Below are 21386 nucleotides of genomic sequence, written 5' to 3' on the forward strand. Positions count from 1 at the left end.
TCCCACTGACCTATGTTGGAAACGTAGCTTGAATTAAAATGTTAAAAATCTGTATCATTTTAAGCCAGTGACACTGAGTGTTCATTTATTCCCGTAGCAAAACCTACCCTAATCGGCCTCGTGCGTCCATCCTTACACGGCTAGCTGCTGCTGATCATACTGCCGTTGACTGAACACTGGCTACGTGTCAGGTACTGTACTAATTGCCTTATTTGCTTAACTTTGTTTATTCAGTATCACAAAACCACAGGGAAGAAACCATTTTATACAAGAGAGGAATGAGGAGCAGACAGATTAAAAATTTACTTTCTGAAAGAGGAGGTTCTACACCCTCCTGTCTATCGCACCAGGCAGGGAAAGGTCGGGTGTAAGATACAATTTGTGGGCAAATTAAATACACAGAAATATTCCTCATTTTCATGAAGACATGTGCTTTCTCTCATTTTCCCCCAAAGACATCACCCTCTTGGTTTATTGTTCACTTTGATAAGAGACATCGTGTACTAGTTTCCTATTGCTGCTGTAAATGATTACCCCAAACTCAGTGACTTAAAACCACACCAAGGTATTATATTAGATTTCTGAAGGCCAAAAGTTCAAGGTGGTTCTTACTAAACTAAAATCCAAGATGCCAGCCGGCCTGCGTCCTTTTCTGGAGACTCTAGTGAAGAATCCATTTTCCTTTTCCAGCTTCCAGAGGCTGCCATGTGACCTGACTCATGGCCCCTTCCTTTCCTCCATCTTCAAAGCCAGCAATGGTCAAAGTCTTTGTCACACCTTATCCCTCTGACACTGACTCTCCTGCCCCATATTCCACATTTAGGGACGCTTGTGATTTCATTGGATCATGCCAGGATCAGCTCCCCACGTCAAGGTCAACTGATAAGCAACTCGAGTTCCATCTAGAACTTTAACTGCCCTTTGCCATGTACGGTAACATATTCAGAGGTTCCAGAGATTAGGGCATGGACTTCTTAGGGACGTCATTATTCTGCTCACACACGGATACCAAGAATTATTTCTCTACTGTAAGAAAACAGCAGTGGTAGCTGCTGCTGAGTTAACAGTGATACCAGAGCAGTAGCGTGGGCAGGTAGTTGGGAGACATAGAGACTCTGGACAACCAGCAAGCAGTGGCTGTGACCAAGGGGCCGTTTGTTGCCAGGTCGGGGTGCAGAGCCAGCTGCTGCCAGATCTTCCAATTTTCCCAGAGAATCTGGAATGCAGATTTTTAAAAATGTTAACAAGCAGACCAAAATGTGCATGCACAGACACACGTAGCCCACAGAAAGCCCATGTGAGCTGCATCTGATTCAGTGGCTTCTAGTCCTTGACCTCGCCCTGGGGCCGTGTGCGGGTATAAGTGGCAGGACTGAGCTGCAAGCCCAGAGCTGTGGGACTCCGGAGGGCCAACTTAACCACCATGTTTGCTCCTCTACATCAGCTGGAGAGACCCCTGCCCGCTTAAAGCCCTTCAGAGGTACCCATGGTCTGCAGATCCCAAGTCTGGTCCCATCTTCCAGCCCAGCCCTGAACTTACTCTCTCTGCCACCGTCGCACACTACTGTGGCCCTCCACATCTCTGCCGATGAGTGCCCTGTCCTGAACGCCACACTAGCCTTCTGCCCACCCTGACCCTCCTTCCCTGGAAGCTGCCACCTGCCACTGCTAAGGGGCTGCCAAGTTTGGCCCACACGACCAAAAGCCCCCTTGCTCTCAGCCAGCTAGAGCAGGATAGGCACACAACCCAAAGGCTTAGCTGGCCAGTGAGCCCTCACATTACTTACCTCCCTCAAGAATGTGGCCTGAGATGAAAAGATGGCTTTCAGGGTGGCTGCCTGCAGCCCCAGTTGGGCTGGAAGCCTGGCCTCCTCTCTCAACGCTTCCTGCTTATAAAGGCTCTCTGTTGTTAGGCCCCATCTTTGCCTGGCACTTAGTCCCTTCGCTCCAGATTGCATGAATTCCTTGTACCTTCTCAGGAATTTTTCTGATATCGAAAGTTAAGTCTTCTGACTCCTGCCACTAGACCGAAAGGAGATTTCTAGTTTTAACAAAGAAGATGCCAGTTAGAACAAGAATACATGTCCAACAAAGATCAAGTCTTGGCTTTAGTGGGCTTGAGAGACTCTGAGGTCCCACCAGTGGCCCTTACTCCCGATTACTGCTGCTCACTGTCCAGGACACAATGTCATCCCCATGAGGCAAGACCACCCCAACCACACTACTGCTGGTAAGGCAACACATAAACCCACAGATCCTGTCCTCGGCAGCACCCCAGAATCTCTCTTTAAGTTGGTTCTGGAGCCTGCTATTCAAGGTGGTTCCTGGCTCCTGGAGGGGACATTTAATGTCCTGCCTTGCAGCAAGCACCCTTCCCTTCTTCTGGGCACAGTACCAGCTGATTTTGGGGAATCACTCTGTTCCTCTTTCTGCCCCTCTCTGATATGCGAGCTGAGCTATGCTGTTGTAATAGTTAACAGCACACTATCAGTGGTTTCATACAACATTCACATCACAGCTCACGGTGGGTATTTCTGGTTGGGACCATCTGTGTGGTCACTCAAGAATTCAGGCTCTTCCCTTCTTGTAATCCTGCCCTCCTTTGGGTCCTGGAGCCCTCTACATGAGGCCACCCGATGGGAAAAGACAGCAGTCCCCCGCAGGGAGTGAGTTTGTGGGCAAGGCCCACATTCTATTGATTGGGACTCAATCACATGGTTACCTAACTGCAAAGGTAGCAGGATGGAGTTCAGAGAGAAGGCAACCTAACTACATGGAGCTACAAGAGAGAATCCTAGGGAAGGATCCTGCTTGGCAGGCTCAGTTCTATGTCCACTTCCTGGATCAGTCATTGTGGACTGGAAGGCAAGGTTGTGTCCGTTCCCATGGGTTTGACAGACACTTAGCCAGCGTATCACTTAACTTCTGCTGCATAACAAACAGGTATTTATTATTCATAGCTTAAAACAACTGTTTATTTTTTCCCATGAGCCTGTGGGTTGAGTGAACAGTTCTACTGATCCGGGCCAGGCTCTTCTAAGCTCAGTTGGCTCACTCGCGTATCCGCAGTCAGCAGGCAGGTTGGTTTAGCATGGCCTCGCTCACATGTTTGGTAGTTGGCTTGCAGTCAACTGTGGAGATGGGGTAACTGGCCATGGGTGTCTCATCACCCATCAGGCTCGCCTGGGCTTGTTCCAATGGTGGTAGCAGGTTATGAGAGATAAAGAGGAAGTACGCAGGACTGCTTAAATCTCAGAATTGAGACAATATTACTTCTACCTCGTTCCTTTGGTCAAAACGAGTCACAAGGCCAGCCCCGATTGACAGCATAGGAAAATAGACTCCAGCTCTTGATGAGAACTTCAAGGTCACATTGCAAGAGGTGTGACTAGAGGGAGAAGATCGCAAGGCAGATGACTGCAATCTACCACAGGCAGGTCAGCTACATGTTTCCGTAGGAGCTGACACATTGTACTCTCCAGTGTGTAATGACGGGTCTGGAGAAGGGCCCAGAGCCCCGCTGGACCATCAGAATCCTTCCTCAGATTTCCTCTCTGGTGCTAGAATGGAGTCACTCTTCCTCTGGCCATGAAGTTCTGAGGAGGTGAGTTGGGAGGTATCTGGCTGTCATGTCTCAGGCCACATGGAGAGGAAGCCCGCAGGAAGGGACCATGAGACACTCGTGCGGAGTAACAGAAAAAAAATGTCAGAGAGAAAGAGGCTGGCTCTAGTATTTCTCAGTCCCATCCATGTCTTCTTCAGTTATATGAGCCAGTGAGTCTCCTCTTCTCTAAGCTAATTTGAATTGGGTCCCTGCCAGGCACTGCTGCAGCTGTTGGAGAAACAGTCTGACAAGGACAACCTCTTCCTTTGTGATTGGCCTAAACCAGGCCATAATTGCTGCAGGACACATTTATGATGGGCCCTGAGAGAGATATGGACTTGGGCGGGGCTGGTGCCAGCTGTCCCTCCTCACAGTTGTGCCATCATCCCACCCCAAGAAGGGTGAGTGTCCTGGGGTCCACAGGAGAGAGGATCTGGGGACTTGGAAACTCCAAGGTCAAACTGGGTAGAGTCTCAGGACCTGGAATCATAGTAACCATTTCAGAGCTGAGGATCATGGGGCCTAACATTCTAGGCTTTTCTGAGTTCCTGCATCCAGAACACACACTTAGAAAATTCTACAGTGGCTGGACAAAGTAAGTCGCCTAGTGTAATACATGAGTTAGCGACCTTTGGGTGCCAGCAACAGAAACCAACTCTGATTACCGTAAGAGAAGGAAAAGGACATTTGTTGGTAGGCTATGGGTGAATTGAGAGGCTGGGAGGAAGGAAATGGAAAATGAGCTGGTAACAGACAGGGCTATCACTCCAGACAGACTTGGAGCAGAAGTGGGTAACGCAGCTTATCAGGCACAGCTATAGGGAAGAATGAATAAATTATTGTGGGATTTTTTTTTTTCCAGTCTTGGTATCACATCCTGCTAAAGAACATCTGGTTCTTGGTCAGGCTGAGGTCACAGGCAAAACTGTCCTTACTTCCACCACCACAGACCTCTGAGGAAGAGTTAGTGGAAGGTGCCTCAGGGATGCCTTTAGTTTATACTAGGAGTTCATAAACGTTGAGTCCAGAGCCAAATCCCAACCAGGTTCCTATTTTTAGGGTCCATGGGCTAAAAATGGTTTTCATATTTTTTAGTGTTTACATTTTATTTTATTTTTTATTATTTATTTATTCATGAGAGACACAGAGAGAGAGAGAGGCAGAGACACAGGCAGAGGGAGAAGCAGGCTCCATGCGGGGACCCCAATGTGGCATTCGATCACAGGACTCTGGGATCATGCCCTGAGCCAAAAGCAGACACTCAACAACTGAGCCACCCAGGTGTCCCTAGTGTTTACAATTTAAATGATTACATAAATACATCATAGCCTCAACTTTGCCTCTTGGCCCTCAAAACCTAAAATATTTTTAAAAACCTAAAATATTTATTATCTGGCACTTAAAAAAAATATTTGCAGACCCCTGGCTTATACAGTAGGGCTCAGGCATCTGGACTCGTTGATCCACAAAAACAGAAGCTGTAGAAGGAGAAAGAGCTCCTGCAAAGGAAGACAAAACATTGGTAGGAAGGGGAGAACTGTGGGAGGCCAGAGAGACCAAAGTCTGGTGTGTGTGTGTGTGTGTGTGTGTGTGTGTGTGTGTACGTGTGAGCATGTCTTCAAGCTATGATGTCTCCCCACCAGTTCTGTGGTCTGGGAAGAAACTTGGGAATTAAAGTGACGTGATTTGGACAGGATGCCCTTCATTGTCATTGTCAAGTTAACAGAAGAGATGGGATGTAATGCCGTTCAGAGCAGGGAAGAGTGGGCACTCTCTATGCATCAAGCACTATCAAGGTTACTGTCAGGAAAAAGCTCAAGTTTATTTTAGATGGAGAAACATGGTTATTTCTTACAGTTTGGGGAGCTTTAGCTACTATGGATGAAGTCCAGCTATCTGAAGCCGCCATGTGGCAATACCACACGGAGACACCACAGAGGTGAGAGATGCCCACAGAGTCCTGGCTGTTCCAGCTCCACCTGTCTCTGTCTTTTCAGCCTGGGCACCAGACATGGTAGCGAGGAAGTCTTCAAGATGACCCCAGCCCAGCTGCCATCTGGCGGAGGCTATAGGAGACTCTGAGAGAGAGAACTTCATAGCCGGGTCCAGTCAACTCCCAGATCTGCAAGCGTAATCTGCAGTGGTTATGCTCCACCGCATGAGGTGAAGCTGCTATTTGGACCTGGTTTGTCATGTAGCCATAGGTCACCAAGCCAATAACATGAAGGGAATGCATCTTTTCCATGCATGATGTGTTGGACTTCTATTTTAGAAGAGCACAAGTTTGGAGAATGGAGGGAGGGGGATAACCCTTGCCATCCTCCTCACACATGACCCCCAGGGCCAATCCAAATAGGACCCCTGAGCTCCAGAGTAGTGCAAGGACTCAAGGTCCAGAGAAGGGGCAGCTTCTTCATTGATGTGGCCTCTGAGGGGAGCAGAGCACCTGCCTCCCTCACGGTGTGCAGGTGGAGAAACAAGAGTATATCCTGTGAGCCTCTTTTCTCCAGGTTCAGGAGGAGACTGGGAGAAACCCTGGCCCAGGATTTAATTCACAGGGCCCAGGGTGTGATGCCCACTGGAAGAGGGAAGAGCCCAAGGAACCACTGGGTCCACTGGTATAATGGGAGTTCCCTTACCTCTTGCCACAGCAAGAGAAACAAGGATAGTGACAGGACCTCAGGCAGGTGATCCCACCAGGTCTTGGGTGCCTGACCCCGGGCAACTAAAGAGAAATGGCTGGAACGATCCAAGGATAGAGGTTACATAGAGGCTTCAGATAACTCACACTGCCTACTGAAGACCCAAGCCAGCACCTGCCGCTGCCAGAACAGACCAGAAGGAACAAGGACAAAGAAGAACCAAGTGTCCACAGGGCCTTGAAGATGCCACTGTGAAAGGTGCTCTAAGCCACCACCCTCCACACGTTAGCATTAATCACACCATTAAGGAAGCAGACTTGTAGGTTCCTCTCCTGTGGTTTCCCTTGTACACTGCACATGTCTTGGGAGAGGAAGCCCAGAAGACAACTTCATGCTCAGGTGTCTGTGACCCACCCGAGGCAGGCTGAGGGCAGGGAAGGAGGCTCAGACCATACAATGCTGCCTCTTGACAATGCTGACACATGCTGCCCCAGCTTGAATGATGGAAATGGCCGCAGATAGTGGCCCATAGCACTAGCCCTTGGTCCATGATCCTGGATCCTGGTGTGGGGACACCAATCCAAGGTGTTCAGAGCGATCACACCACAAAGAACGTTCCCAGAGCAGAGAGAGAGAGAGAAACTGGCTTTCTGTCGAAGTTCTATAGACAGCTATGTGACGTTGGACAATCCAGCCATTCTCCAGGGCTTCAATTACCTGATCTGGATGGTGGGCACCCTGCCTTCTCATTTCCTCTTCACAACTCCCTACCTGCAGTACAGGGCAGATGAGTGGGCACATAAGGCCAGGGCTGCCTACAGCTTCTATAAGCCATGAAGGGAACTGTACATGGAGGAGGCAACCCCCCTGCTCTGATGTCAGGAGATCTGGTCCTAGGTTCCTACCCCAAAGAGTCTCCAACCTTGTCAGGGAGGCAGACTCACCCTCCCTCAACTTGTGAAAGTCCAGAGAGTTAATGTTGAAACCAAAGAGCATAGGCCACTATGGGGATGTCGATGAAGCCAGCAGGGCAGGGGCTGGGCACAAGGTTTCATTTTTACTAAGTGCTCAATTAATATTTGTTTATGTAGACAGTCACATAAGCTCCATGAGGTATAGAGGCCAGTTTGTGTGCTGCTGTATCCCCAGTGCCTAGAATAGAGACTTGGGATACAGCAGATGTCTAATCATTACTAAATGAATGAATGAACAGAAGAGGGGTAAGAAAGGCTGTCAAGTGAGCTGAACCACCAAGAATGAGTCAGAAACTTGGGATACAGCAGATGTCTAATAATTACTAGAATGAACGAATGAACAGAAGAGGGGTAAGGAAGGCTGTCAGGTGAGCTGAACCACCAAGAATGAGTCAGAAAATGGCATGGAACAACATTCCAGAAAGGAGAAACAGTATATGCAAACACTCAGATGCACGCTGGTATATGGCATGTCCAGAAACGGCAGAAGTCCCAGTGCGCCTACCGAAGAGGGAGATGACGAAAATGGGTCTGAGAATCTGGGTCTTTACCTTGAGGACACTGGGAGCTACAGAGGGTAACTGGCTAATTAAATCTGGTTGAGCTTTTTAAACAAGTTTACTGAGATACAAACCATACAACTCATAAATTTAGAGCGTGATTTTAGTAGATTCAGGGCCGTGAATCACCCCAGTCGATTTTTAAACATTTTCATTATCCCAAAAAAGAAATCCCACACCCATTACCTATCATCCTTTGACCCTCCCATCCCCTCCTCCAGCCCAGGCAAGTATTAATCTAATTTCTGTCTCTACAGATTTGCCTATTCTGGGCACTTCATAGAAAGGACATCGTACACTATGTAGTCATTTATGACTGGCTTCTTTCACTTGGCGTAACGTTTTAAGGATTCATCTGTGTTGTAGCCTGTGTTGGTACTTGATTTCTTTGCATTCCTGAATCATATTCCAGTGTATGGATTTATTGAGCTTAGCTCATCCATTCATTGGTTGACGGACATGTGGTTTTAAAAGAGATCCCAATGGCTAAAATTAACAAGACTGACAATATCAAATGCTGGCATGGATGTGGAGCAACCAGAACTCTGGTACGTGATCAGTGGGAGTCGGTAGAGGCACAACCACTTTGGGCAAGTTTGGTCTGTCTTCTAAAGAGAAACACACATCTACCACACACCTGAGCAATTCCACTTGTTGGCATTTCCTCGAGAGCAATGCCAATATAGGTCAAAACAAAAACCTGCAGCATTTTTCATAACAGCAAAAATTGTAAGCCGCCTAGCTGTCCATCAATAGGAAAATGGACAAACAAACTGAGCTATTTTTGCAAACTGGAATCTTCTCCAACAAGTCACAAAAGATGGATGAGGGTGGAAAACATGGTGTCGGGTGAAAGAAGCCAGACATAAGGGATTATGTACTATATAATTACTATGGGATTCCGTTTTTGTGAAATTCAAGAACCTACAAAACTTATCCGTGGGAGTTGAAGTGGGAGTTGAAGTCGAACAGAGGTTGTTTGGGAAGAAAGGTAGGTGATTTGAAGGGGTTACAGGGGACCTTTCTAGGGTGATAGAAATGCCCTATACTTTGGTTGAGGCGTCAGCTACACAGATTGTCAAAACTCCTTAAACTCACATACAGAAGGCCCAGGCCAACAGGTGCATGAAAAGGCACTCATCATCATTAATCATCAGAGAAATACAAATCAGAACTCCAAAGAGATGTCACCTTACACCTGTTAGAATGGCTATTCTCAAAAAGGCAAGAGATAGCAAGTGTTGGCCAGGATGTGGAGAAAAAGGAGCCCTTGTGCACCAATATTGGTGGGAATGTAAATTGGAGCAGCCACTGTGGAAAACAGTATGGAGGGTCCTCAAAGAATTGAAAATAGAGCTACCCTATGATCCAACGATTCCAGTTCTGGGTACGTATCTGAAGGGAACAAAAACACTAACTCAAAAAGATATATGCCCCCCATGGTCATTGCAGCATTATTTACAATAGCCAAAATATGGAAGCAGCATGAGTATCCATCAATGAATGAATGGATTAAAAAGTGTGGTGTATGTGTATATATATATACACACACACACACACATATATATAAAATTAAATATATATTATATATATAATATGTATTATATATATAATGGAATACTACTCAACCATGATAAAGAAGGAACTCTTACCATTTGTGACAACATGGATGGACCTCAAGGGAATTATACTAAGTGAAATAAGTCTAGCAGAGAAAGACAAATCCTATATGAACTCACTTATATGTAGAATCTCAAACAAACAAACAAACAATCACAAGCTCATAGATGCCAGAGTGGCAGCTGTCAGAGGTTAGGGGTTGGAGGTGGGCGAAAAGGGGGTCTGAAGGTTAAATAAAAATCAGGATCTGAAAAGTTCTTGAGGTGTTGGAATAAGGAGCCAAAGAGGGGAAAAAATTCATAGCAATGAATGTCAAATCCTAATTTTAGGTTAAAACATTTCACAGGAAGAGGTTTGAGGATATTCAAATCAGCTCATGTGAGATAAAACAAAAAACCCTCTTCAAACTCTACTCTTAGGGTCTGTGCTTCTCACTGAATATCAGCTCTGCTTGATGAAAGTCAGGGTGGGGGCAGCTGGCATTGGAAGCCTGAGGAACACGGCCCAAGGGGCTCAGGCTGGAGCACGCAGAGGGGCTTCCTGCAGCCTCTGAGGCAGATGCTGTGGCCTGGCCCTGGGGCGGGGGCTGCAGAATGTGGGCTGCCGAGGAGGGGAGGGCATTCCTGATGGCAGGAGTGGGGACAGTGGGGACAGTGGGGGAGGAGGGAGGCGAGGACACCTCCAGGGTCCTCTCTTAGCACCTGTAGCAGGTTGGCCCTCAACCTGTTCTCGCCTCCTGCCCAGGCAGGTCCACTCCCAGGTGTTTGGAGCCTCCTGCCCTATCACCTGTGTCATTGTCTCGTGATGCTCCCTGACTCATGGGAGAAGCAGCACAGATGACCTCAACTCTGTGACATCAGCAGAGTGGAGTGGGCTTTCCAGATGTGCTTGCTGTTCTCTGGAAGAAGGGCATGGGCCCGACAAGCCACCTCCCCTCCTGGGTGGTTTGGGGTACTCCCATAAGAACCACGTGGGAGGTGTCACCCAACCTCCCCCGTGTAACAGAGACCAGGCCCCAAGGAGGAGTAGCTCCAGACCAACACACCTCTGATTTCTCTGCTGGTACCACAGAGGCCTGGGGGCGGGGGGAAGCTCATGGGGAGTACCCGCCCCTCAGAATATCACGCAGTGGGGCAGGGAGGCACACCAACCCCAGCCGGCTCCCCTACCCCACCCCACCCCCGCCGTGGGCCTCGGCAGGTGAGGTGTGCAGTGGCCTGGGGCAGAGCTCGCAGGGAAGTCCCAGATGTGTGTCACCTTGTCGTCACCGACCCCGCCCCGTGGATTTCCCCATGGGCGCATCCTCTCCTTGGTATCTGGTCTGGCCCCCTGCTTCAGGCGAAGACCAGCCTCTCTCAGGAAATTCCTCTGAGATGTTTTATACGGAGTCCCACGAACCGCATATCTTGGAAGGACCATGGTCGCGCTCCATTTAGACTCCTTCCTTGACCCGCTCCCGTGCCCGTGCACCAATGCTGCCAGAACAAGGAAAGTTAGGTGTACTTTTTCCAATGTTTTAACACACCATACGAGTGCACTATCAAAGTATAAGGACCGCCCACGTCCTCAGCACAGTGTTTGATGAATTTTACACATATCACCGCCCCCGAAAACAAGACATGGAGCATTTCCAGAACTCCAGGGAACTACCTCCTTCCCAACAACCTACCCCTGGAAATCACCACTCCTCTTGCCTTCTCTGACCATAGATTCGTTTTCTTGCTCTTGTACTTTCTATAGACGGAATCATACAGTCTGGTTTTTTTTCGCTCAAGGTACTGTCTGTGAGATTCACCCACGTGGTTGTATCCACCAGCGATCGGTCCCTTATTTCTTGCTAAATGCCATTCCGTTGTATGGATGGACCACAACGTGTGTGTCTAGTTTACCGTGAATGGGCCTTTGGGCTATTTCCAGTCTGGAGCTCTTAGGAACAGTCCCGGAAAATGTTTGCACAGACTCACATACTCATTTCTCCTGGAGATGTACTGAGGGCTGGGATTTCTGGATCATGGGTAAGCCTATCTTTTAGCTTTGAGCAGATCACTACCAAATGGTTTCCTAAAGTGACTGTACTAATTTACACTCCCACTCACAACCTATGAACGTTCCAGCCGTGCTGCATCCTCTCCAACACTTTTTGATTCTCGTTGTTCTCCCGGTTGCATAAGGGGACCCCCCTGGTGCTTCAGTTGGCTTTGGCCTGTTGACTAATGATGTTTTGTGCTTTTCCATACACTTACGGGTTATTTGGATGCCTTTTTGTGAAATGCTTATTTAAGTCTCTTGACCAGTATTTACTGGGCTGTCTACCTTTCTGTGTTGATTTACGGAGTTCCTTTACTCCTATACATCTATACAGATTTTTGTATCGTGGATCCCTTCTCCCAGTTTATGGCTTCATTTTTATTTCATTTTTTTAAAGATTTTATATATTTATTCATGACAGAGCGAGCGAGAGAGAGAGGCAGAGACACAGGCAGAGGGAGAAGCAGGCCCCACGCAGGGAGCCCAACGTGGGACTAGATCCCGGGTCTCCAGGATCACACCCCAGGCTGAAGGTGGTACTAAACCCCTGCGCCACTGGGGCTGCCCTTATTTCGTTTTTAAATACTTTTTTTAAAGTAGGCTCCATGCTGGGTTTGGAGCCCAAAGCAGGGCTTGAGCTCACGACCGTGAGTCAGCCGTTCATCAGTTTGCCCACCCACCATCCATCCTCTGCCACCATCCACACATTCATCCCTCCATCTACTCATTGACCCATCAAGTATTTATTGTCATCACCACGAGCTGAGTGACAACAGGCAGCAAGACATGGAGATGGTAGCAGAGTTAACTGAGATGAACGAGACCCCCAAGGAGTGCATGATCCAGTGGGGAGAATATAACATGCACAGAATCCTTGACAGATTCCTATCTAGCCTCGTGTTGTCCTGAAATCAGTAGCTTTCATTCCTTATTCTCCGAAACTTCCATTCATTTGTCCTTGTTCCGTGGCACTCTTTCCAATGCTTGTAGATAGTCCAGTTCCCGTAGCTCTGAGCTACAAATCGCAGAGGGGATTCTCGCTCCCCTCATTTTAGATACTTTATTGATGTGCCCTGAGACGGTCGGCAGCCCTGGCCCACCACTGGCTCAAACCCTCTGGTGACTAGCCTGTACTCAAGAGAAGTGGCCCCCAGTTGGAGGTGGGTGCACAGTCCACCCCCAGGACTGCCTGGCCAGCAGGGGTTGCTTGAAGACCGGCCCTGTGGGACCAGCTGATGGCTTAATCTGGCAGTGGGCTCAGGCCACGACAGTCTGGTGGAGCTGGCTGAGAGTGAAATAGGGGTTGGGGGGTGAGTAGGACACAAGCTGTCATGCAGAGTGGTGGCCTCCTTCCTCGCTGGAGGCAGACTCTATTCTCTACCTGTCTCAGGTCAAGCTGGGACCAGGGGCTTGAGGTGAGGCCTGGGCCCCCAGTGCAGAGGGAAGAGAATCTGCACCCCTCTCGGGGTTCCCTCATCTAGCCTCTAGCCACCAGCTTAGCAAATGTACCTCAGTGCCCCAGCCTGGACCTCTTCCAGCCTCCCTCCTCTGACCCCTTCCTAGGGGCAGTGGTTCAAAACCAACAAACACAATGAAGAGCCTGCTGGCCTTGGCCCTGACCAGCCAGGCCCCGCTCACTCCTCTGTGATCTGACTGTCCAGAATCCCTGGCCGGCCTGGCTGCCGTCCTGCCTGCACAGCACCTGCCCTGTTGAGGACACTGGCCCTTTGTTGGAGGAGGCGACTTGTGGGGACTGCCCTGAGGAGGGGCTCAGCTTTGTGGGCCAGGCTGGCGCCAGGCGGGACCAGGATGCTCAGCAAACAAGGCCTTCTACACAGCAGCCTGCAGGGTGGGGGCAGGACTGGGCCTTGGGGTACAACCACAGTGCCTGCCGGGCCTGGAGCTTTGGGGGGGGGGGTGGGAGGGTGGACAGGCCCTCGGGCCCTGGCCTCAGGACCTGCACCTTATACACAGTCACAGGACTTCTCCTCTCCCTCTCCCCACCTCTCTGCTCCAACTTGGCCCCTCACAGCAACCCTGCCAGGTCTTCCTCAGGGGACCACCTCCGCACCTACCAGCGGTGAAGGGACCACCTCTGGTCCCTCAACAGGCAGAGAGAGCTCGAGAGTGACCCTTCTGCTTCCCCAGAAGCTTAGGCGTGATAGAGACCCCCTGACATGACGTCAGCCCCCTATTGTGGGCTTTATGGCCACGCTGAGAAGCAGGGCTGAGTTGGAACCATCATTTCTACCCTTTCTTTACCCTCCAAAACGTCTGTTGGAGGGCTGCAAATATGCTCTGGCTCGGCGCTCCCCCTGCCACTGCCGTCACTTCCGGGACCCCGCTCAGCCTCTTGGCACCCCGGTTTCCTCATCTGGAAAAGGAAGCTAATGATCTCTGGAGCTAATCAGCTCCTCCTCGTGGAAAGGATGGCTGAAAGAACGCGAGGGACTTAAAGCTAACTAGGGTTCACAGGTACAAAGATATTAGCGTGTGTTCCACTTGGAATGAATCATATGCTTGAGCGTAAGCTTCCCGAGAGCAGGGACCAGGTCAGCCCTGCTCTCCAGCGTAGGCCCAAGTGCAGCCCAGAGCCTGACGCAGGGTGGGTGCTCCACAGAGGTGCGCTACATGAATAGGTGGGTGGGGATAAATGGCCTGGGACAGTCGGGTAGAGGGAGGAATCCAGGATGACACGAGTTTGCAGCGGGTGGTCTTGGGTGGATGGCAGTGCTGTCGTCTTACCTCTGGGAGAAGAAGTTGGGGGGCAGAGACATCATGAGTCCCCACTGGGCCATGTCGTCTGAAGACTCTATCCACCCACAAGGTTCTGCGCCCAGTAGGGCTCCCGGTGGCCCAGCGGGTGTTGTGGTTAAGTCCAGCTGCATCACAAACCACCCGAAGCCCGTGGCAGGAGACCGTAGCAGTCGTTCGTCACTATCCCCCGTGGTGGCTCTGAGGGCCGACTGGACTGGGCTGGGCCGTTCTCACGCGATGCTCGCAGCCCGTTCAGGGGCCTCCTCGCGCGCGCGTGTCTGGCAGGTGAGAAGCTCAGGAGGGGAGGTCAGCTGGACCACCTTCAGGCGGCCTCTCTGTGGCCCGGGCTTCCTACAGCTGGGGTCTGAGCAAGGATCAGGCAGAGGCCGTGCTGCCTCTCTGCCCTGGCCCAGGAAGACACACACTGACTTCCGCGGCCGTCTAGCAGTAGAAGTGAGTGTCCCGGGCCAGCCAAATGAAGAGGACAGCCTCTACCTCTTGATGTCGGGGGGGTGGGCAGTGAGACTGTGGACCTATTATAAAACCGCCACAGCAGGGACTCACTGGCCACTCGGCCCCCTCAGCCTCGAGGATGAGTCCTGGGTCTGGTGGGTGCATGTTAGAAGCTCGGTGGGGGGACAAGGGCGCTGGCCAAAGAGCTCTGCATCTGTGGTGTGCAGTTGAAGCTTAATAGCAGCTTCTCGGTGAAGAAGTGACTGCTCGAGGAAGAAAAGAAGCAGGGAGAGTGACCCAGGGCCTGAGCAGCCCCGTCCGACCTTGCACCCAGCTGTCACATTTGCACCACGGCTGCTCCCCCAGCCTCTGTGTCCTAACACTGCAGAGCCATTCGGGCTACCAGGGTGGACAGCTGCCTCCCTCTTCCCAGAACTTGGCCCTGTCCCCAGCCCCTCAACCTGCCATCAGAAACCCTGCTACGGAAGACCATCACTAGCAGGGGGAGGCTCGATCACAAGACCCTATCACAGATCGGTCAGGACCTCCTGCCATAGAACTTCTCAGATGCCCGCTGATGGTTTAGACTCTCATCCAGACATGTTCAGCCTTGTGCCGAGGCCCCCCGCCTCCAGACAGCCCCTTCTGAGCCCAGAGCAGTCCTGGCACTGGGTGGGAGGCAGACAGAGAAGAGACAGGGCAAAAGATAAATCCCTGGGAAGTCTACTCAAAAGGGCTGGGGAGAGGGGGTGCAGTGGTGGTGCCCGGGTGGCTCGGTCGTCTAAGCGTCAGCCTTTGGCTCAGGTCATGACCCCAGGGTCCTGGGATGGAGCCCCGGGTCTGGGTCCCTGCTCAGCAGGAAGCCTGCTTCTCCCCCTCCCTCTGCCATTCCCCTCACTTGGACTTTCTGACACTCTATCTCTGTCAAATAAATAAATAAAATCTTAAAAAAAAAATCTAAAAAAAAGAAAAAGATTTTTAAAAAAATCTAAAAATACCCCCCACCAGACTGGTGGAGGAGAGGAGTGGTCGGGAGGACAGCAGGACACCTGAGGACAGCCTGGCACCAGAGAGAGCAACCTTTGATGAGGCTGTGCTGAAGGACACTGGTCAGTGGCTGCAGGGACGGCCTGAGGAGCAGCCACTGTGCAGAGCTAAGAGAAGCCACTGGAGAGACGAGTATGGGTGGGGTGAGGAGAGGGCAGTGAGCTGAGAGGTGAGCGGAGGCGAGCATGCCGAGGTGTTTGCTGCTAACCTCACCACCACCTTAGAGCCTGCCCACAAGCCTTGCAGCCTAGAAACCTTGAGCTTTCAAGGGCAGTGTCCCGGGACGCTTCTCTAGTTGACACAATCACAACCCAGAACATTCCAGGCTGTGTGGGCATTTCTCCAGAACTGGCACCAACAGAGGTCAAATTCTCTCTGGGATCCTCTAGTCACAGCCCAGATCCTCAGGTCAGAGAGGCGTGCAAGGTCTCCACACCCACCCACTGTGCCCCTCATCATTTGATGGGGTCCTGGGTGCTGTGAGAGGTTCCAGATTAAAAGAAGTCCTCTGTTTGTACCAGCGGGTGTCCACAGGTGCCATGCACAAGAGGGGCAGAGAAGTGAGCTGGTGCCCATCTCTGAGCAAAGGGCCAAGTTAACAGTCCTGGAAACAAGGGTAGTAATAGTAACTGCTCGTTGAGCGCTCAGTGTGCCAGGCACGGGGCCATGATAGCCGTGCGGTGGGCAGCGGGGGTCTGTGGACAGGCTACCGTAGGCTACAGGAATAGAACTCAAGCCTATGAATCGGGGTCCCAGCTGGAGTCTGAATGGGATTCGGCACCTGTGTCTGGGAACTGGAAGTCTGGCCTACCAGAGGCCTTGCTGGAGGCTGAGGAGTCTCCTGGGTGACGTCTGGGGCCAGCCTGGTCCAGAAACACATCTCTGTCATCAGAGGGAGGGACAGTCCTGAACTCGTGCTTGTGTCTGTCAACAGACCTGGTCCCTGAGTCCTGCCTCCACCAGGCTCATGACGGCGTCTTACAGGGTGTGAGAAGCTGCTGGTTCAACAGGAGGGGAAAGAGCAATTTCTCAAAAAACCTTTGTGAGATATTGAGGCCCAAGCGGCTGGGTCGTGGGGCCCCGTTAAGGGTTGAATTGTGTCCTTCCCAAATTCACAGGTCGAGTCTTCACCTGCAGGATCTCAGAAAGTGACCTTTCTTGGAGATGTGATTGTTGCTGCTGCAGTTAAGATGAGGTCATTAGGGCGGACCGTAGTCCACTAGGACTGGTGTCCTTATAAAAATAGGAATTTGGGGCACACATAGGCATGGGGGGAGAAGACAGTGTGAAGACACAGGGTGAAGATGCCATCTGTAAGGTTAGGAGAGGGGCCTGGAACAAACTCCACCCTTGTAGCCCTCAGAAGGAACCAACCCTACTAACATCCCGATTCTTCTGGCCTCCAGAATAAGAGGAAGCTGTGGAAGCTGTGGAAGCCCTTCAGTGTATGGTAGGTACTTTGCTACGGCTCACTGATGGGGGCAGAGCAGGGACGACCCCCAGCAGGAACAGATGAACGTGGGGGTGCATGTGATGCTTCCCTGGGGTGGGGGCAGGAGAGCCGTGGGGAATCTGAATACCTGGTCAGCAGAATCAGAGATCTGATTAGTACTGAGACCCCCCCTCTTGGGCCACCCTGGTGCGGTCTGGGCGGACATCGTACCATAAGAGTGCAGCAAGGCCATGGCCTTCTGGGAGGGAGGAGCCCGACCTGTGTGCAGGAACCCTGGCTGGGTGCTAGTGGGGCGCCTCTAGGAAGGAGACACCAAGACAGAATCAGATGTGAAAGAAACGAATGAAGGAAAATGCCTATGAATGGAAACGGGGTGGCAGACGGGGAAGGACGGGAGAGCTGTCAGACTGGTGTTCAAGCCTGACCTTGAGGGAAGGACAGAGGGAAGGAAGGAAGCAGGGAGGAAGAGGGAGAGAGGCGGGGGAGGTCTGGTTGGATGGAATCCTCTTGCACAGCCCTTGGGGGCGTCCTCTGCACAGAATCAGCCATCAGAGCAGTCCGCGTCCCCCAGACAGGGGCAGCCTTGGCACCCCTGCCACACTCCGTCAGTGGCTGTGAGCTTGGCTCGGGGTGGGAACCTGAGGATGGATTTCAGAGTGTGGCAGCCTGGGCTCGCCCTCCCCTTGCCCCCTGACCCCCGCCATGCCTCATGGGCACAGATGCGAGCCCTGCGTACTCGGCCACTGCGCTGGGTGGCCAGGAAGGAGGCTGGAGCTGCTGTAGAGAACCAGGAAGACACCCTGGGCTCGGGGGGCTAAATGGCGGGCCAGCACGCAAGGCCGATGGTGTAAGGTGACGCCCCAGACCCTCCATGGACAGTTCTACTCCTTTTTTTCAATACTGTGTCTTTTTAAAAGAATATATTATTATTATTTTTCTAGGAATCTCTATGCCCAATGTGAGGCTCAAACTCACAACCCCGGGATCAAGGGATCAACACGCTCTACCAATGGAGCCCACCAGCCAGGCGCCCCTTTTTGTGGACATTTCTCCCGTAGCTTCCAGCGAGCTTGAACATTCTTTCTTTTCCCTGTGGCTGCCGGCCACTTAGAGGTTGCACCTTGTGACCGGCCTCCCTGTGTCCTCTCTGTGCTTCCTACTGAGGAGTTACCATTTTTCTCATTGATTTTCACCAAAGAACTGTTGTATCATGGGTATTCCCCCTGGTTGTTTGGAAGTCTCTGAATCATGTAAGGGGTCTGAATTCTAACCCGTAAACCCAAGTGTGCAGGAAACACAACTAAATTTACTTTCTGTAACAGAACTTAATTTCTTTTTCAGGTTCCTGTTTGGGCCAAACGGTTGAAACTGAGTCATCTGGGGAAGGCCCCCCCACCCTGACCCTTTCTCCCAGCACGGCCTCCAAGGCCTTGGGGTTACAGGGTGCCAAGGTAGCGGCGCTGGGCATCTGTCGGCACCATCCTTGCCGATCCGCTGGTGTCTACTGTCCTTGTCTCCATCTGGCTCCTGTCCCTGCCCTGATCTCCCAGTCTTCAGGCTTACCGGGTCACTCTGTGCCCTCTTGCCACCCCCTCTCCCCCCGGAAATCAGCCTATGGCTCCCTAGGCTACACCACAGCGGGGGGAGAGCAGGGGACCCATTTGGCTTAGACACACCCATCCCTGACCTACTAGGGAAGTCCCTGACTCCTTTCCTGGGTTCAGCTCAGAAACACACCCCACGATGCCCCCCACTTCCGGGTCCTTCAAGCTCACCTGCAGGTTCTTACGTCCCTGCACAGGTCCACCTTACTTGCCTTCCCCCCTCCCCATAACCTCCTTCCTCCAACCCTGAGTCCCATGTGGGTTAGGACTGCGTGAACGTTGAGTCTGGGCAGGAAGACTGGCTGGGCGGTCATGCACCTTTTCCAGACTAACTGGCTGTGTCCTGAGGGTTTCTGGAAACCTCAAAGCCAAGCATTGAGTTCTTCATCGTTATTTCTGAAGGCGACCTGTCCCAAAGCATGGAGAGAAAGGGCAGTGAGAAACACCTGGGAAAGAGAGAACAGGTCACTCCGCCTCAGGTGCGCCCATGATGTCTTCTGTTTAAAACTGTTAAATAAAATGGAGCAATAGACTTGTTAAAAGGCGCAGACGTTTAAAATACGCGTAGCCACCTGATAGCTTCGTGTTTTCCTTTGTTGCCTTCAATTTACTTCTATGCTTCAAAAACCTTTCCACATTTTGAAACCAGTAACCACAGACCCGTATCCTCTTCTGGTTGTTACGAGTTCGTGCGTAGTTCACTCGTCAATAGGCCAATAAATGAATATGAGGTTGTGCCCTGCTCTTGCTACTCTCCCAAACTGCCTCCACCTAAGGGGACCAAATCACAGCCTCAGAACTGGATGGAGCCTCATGGGTCCCCTGGTCCCATCACCCACCCCGAGTAGGGATCCCCTCTACGGCATCTCTCCAGCCCTGGGGAACTGACTCCTTCAAAGCACCCTTACGCGGTACCACTGACCGATAGAAAGCTTTCTTGTCTAAATAAGCCCAGATCTGGCTCCTGCTTCAGGCCTGGAGAACCCCACGGTGTGGTTGCCCAGGACAGTCCTCATCACCCTGGAGATGGTGCCGTGCCCACCACCCCCTCCCTTTCCTAGTGAACAGCCTTGCTAGAGCTGCTCTACATACCCTTGCTTCCCAGCGCCCCTGGCTTCCCTTCCAGGCCGCGTCTTCTGCTGAATTTGCTGGGCTTGTCCTCGTGCCCCTGAGGCTTACCCGGTGATCCCCTGACACGTCTGCACTAGCCCAGCACCCGGGCCTGTGATACTGAAAGCCTGGGAGTCGATCAATTATCCCAGCCTTGGCTCATCTTTTTTATATAAACTGACACCTCTCCCAGCCTGCCCCGCACCTGCTGACCTTTTGTACTAAAATTCAGCGACAGCAGAGGGTAGAGCAGCCGAGTTCTGGGATCAGGCTAGAGCCAGGCCAAATATAGCTCAGCCACTTATTTAACCCGAGGGAAGGCCCGTGTAACCACGGATAGCTTACATAACCTCTGTCAGCTTTGGGGACCTCATTTATAAAGAGCAGTTAACGCTGGTACCTGTTCTTGAGGGCCTCGGGAGGATTAAGAAGTAATGTAAAGTCCTACCACGCACAGGTTAGTAAGGATGCTGTAAACGAGAGCTGTGCTTATTGTCGTCAAGCACCTAAGACTGTAGCGCTTATTTTAATTGGAGGAAAAGGAAAACACTCCTCGTCCGTGATGGGCAATCTCGATTAGAAGGCAGGCAAAAAAAAAAAAGAAAGAAAGAAAGAAAGAAAGAAAGAAAGAAAGAAAGAAAGAAAGAAAGAAAGAAAGAAAGAAAGAAAGAAAGAAAGAAAGAAAGAAAGAAAGAAAGAAAGAAAAAGAAGGCAGGCAATGTCGATTCACAGGGGACTCGTTCTAATGGAGTAGCGAGCGGTGTTATTAGTAAGGAGGGATGGAGGATCAAGCCAATGGATTCAAGAAACTTACAGGTCAACAGGAGAAGCAGACCAAATAAGGAAAAGCAGACTGCAGAATGGCAGGCTTTCAGCCTCCTGCAACCACGGGGCAGAGAGCCCAAAGTTCAGACGGGGTCTGGCCAAGCAGCGTTTTAGTCTTGGCAAAGGCTCAAGTCCCACTCCTAGGGAGCCTGGCAGCGGGGCTTCTCCTTAGCATAATGATGCCACTCAGTAGATGGTAAACAAAGGTGGGAGTGAAGCACACCCAAAGGCCAACACCGGCTGTGCCTGAGAACCCATTGGGTCCTGCCCTCTAGCTCCTTTTCCCGTTGACTCTAGGCAGGAGCTATGTGATGAATAAGCTCAGTGCAGGTTGCTCCCTTGTACTAGTGGAAACTATCCCTGCAGGGTTGGAAGGCGATGGTAGTTTCTCTAGGGCAAGGAGGCCTGGCTGGGGCCAGGGACAGTGCAAGCTTTGGAGCCAGCCCGACGTAGGTTCAAATCCAGCTCGGGCATCTGGGATCCGTGTGGCCTGGGGCAAATCACAGGCTCTCCCTTGGCCTTGGAGCTGGCATCCAACACACAGGGACCACAGCCTGTCCTTTGCAAAATTACCACAAGGACTAGATGGGACTGTGGCTCTAGGTCACTAGGCGCAGTGCCAGGCTAACTGGAAAAAAGGCCGCCTAGAGAGAACGACCCCTGGCCTAATCCATCTGAGAGTTGCTGCTTGGAGCCCACCAACTCTTGA

At 51.3% G+C, this 21386-nt stretch overlaps 1 long non-coding RNA gene across 1 annotated transcript; it reads left to right on the top strand.

Annotated features, from left to right (window-relative positions):
* The first annotated feature begins 104 nt into the window (after positions 1–104).
* On the top strand, positions 105–19283 carry LOC119876196. Its single transcript, XR_005358036.1, has 3 exons — positions 105–191; positions 17092–17135; positions 18480–19283. It is a non-coding gene; the product is annotated as an uncharacterized LOC119876196 (long non-coding RNA).
* Positions 19284–21386: the final 2103 nt, after the last annotated feature.

This window comes from Canis lupus, chromosome 4 (genome assembly GCF_011100685.1).
Source record: "Canis lupus familiaris isolate Mischka breed German Shepherd chromosome 4, alternate assembly UU_Cfam_GSD_1.0, whole genome shotgun sequence".
Classification (NCBI taxonomy): domain Eukaryota; kingdom Metazoa; phylum Chordata; class Mammalia; order Carnivora; family Canidae; genus Canis; species Canis lupus.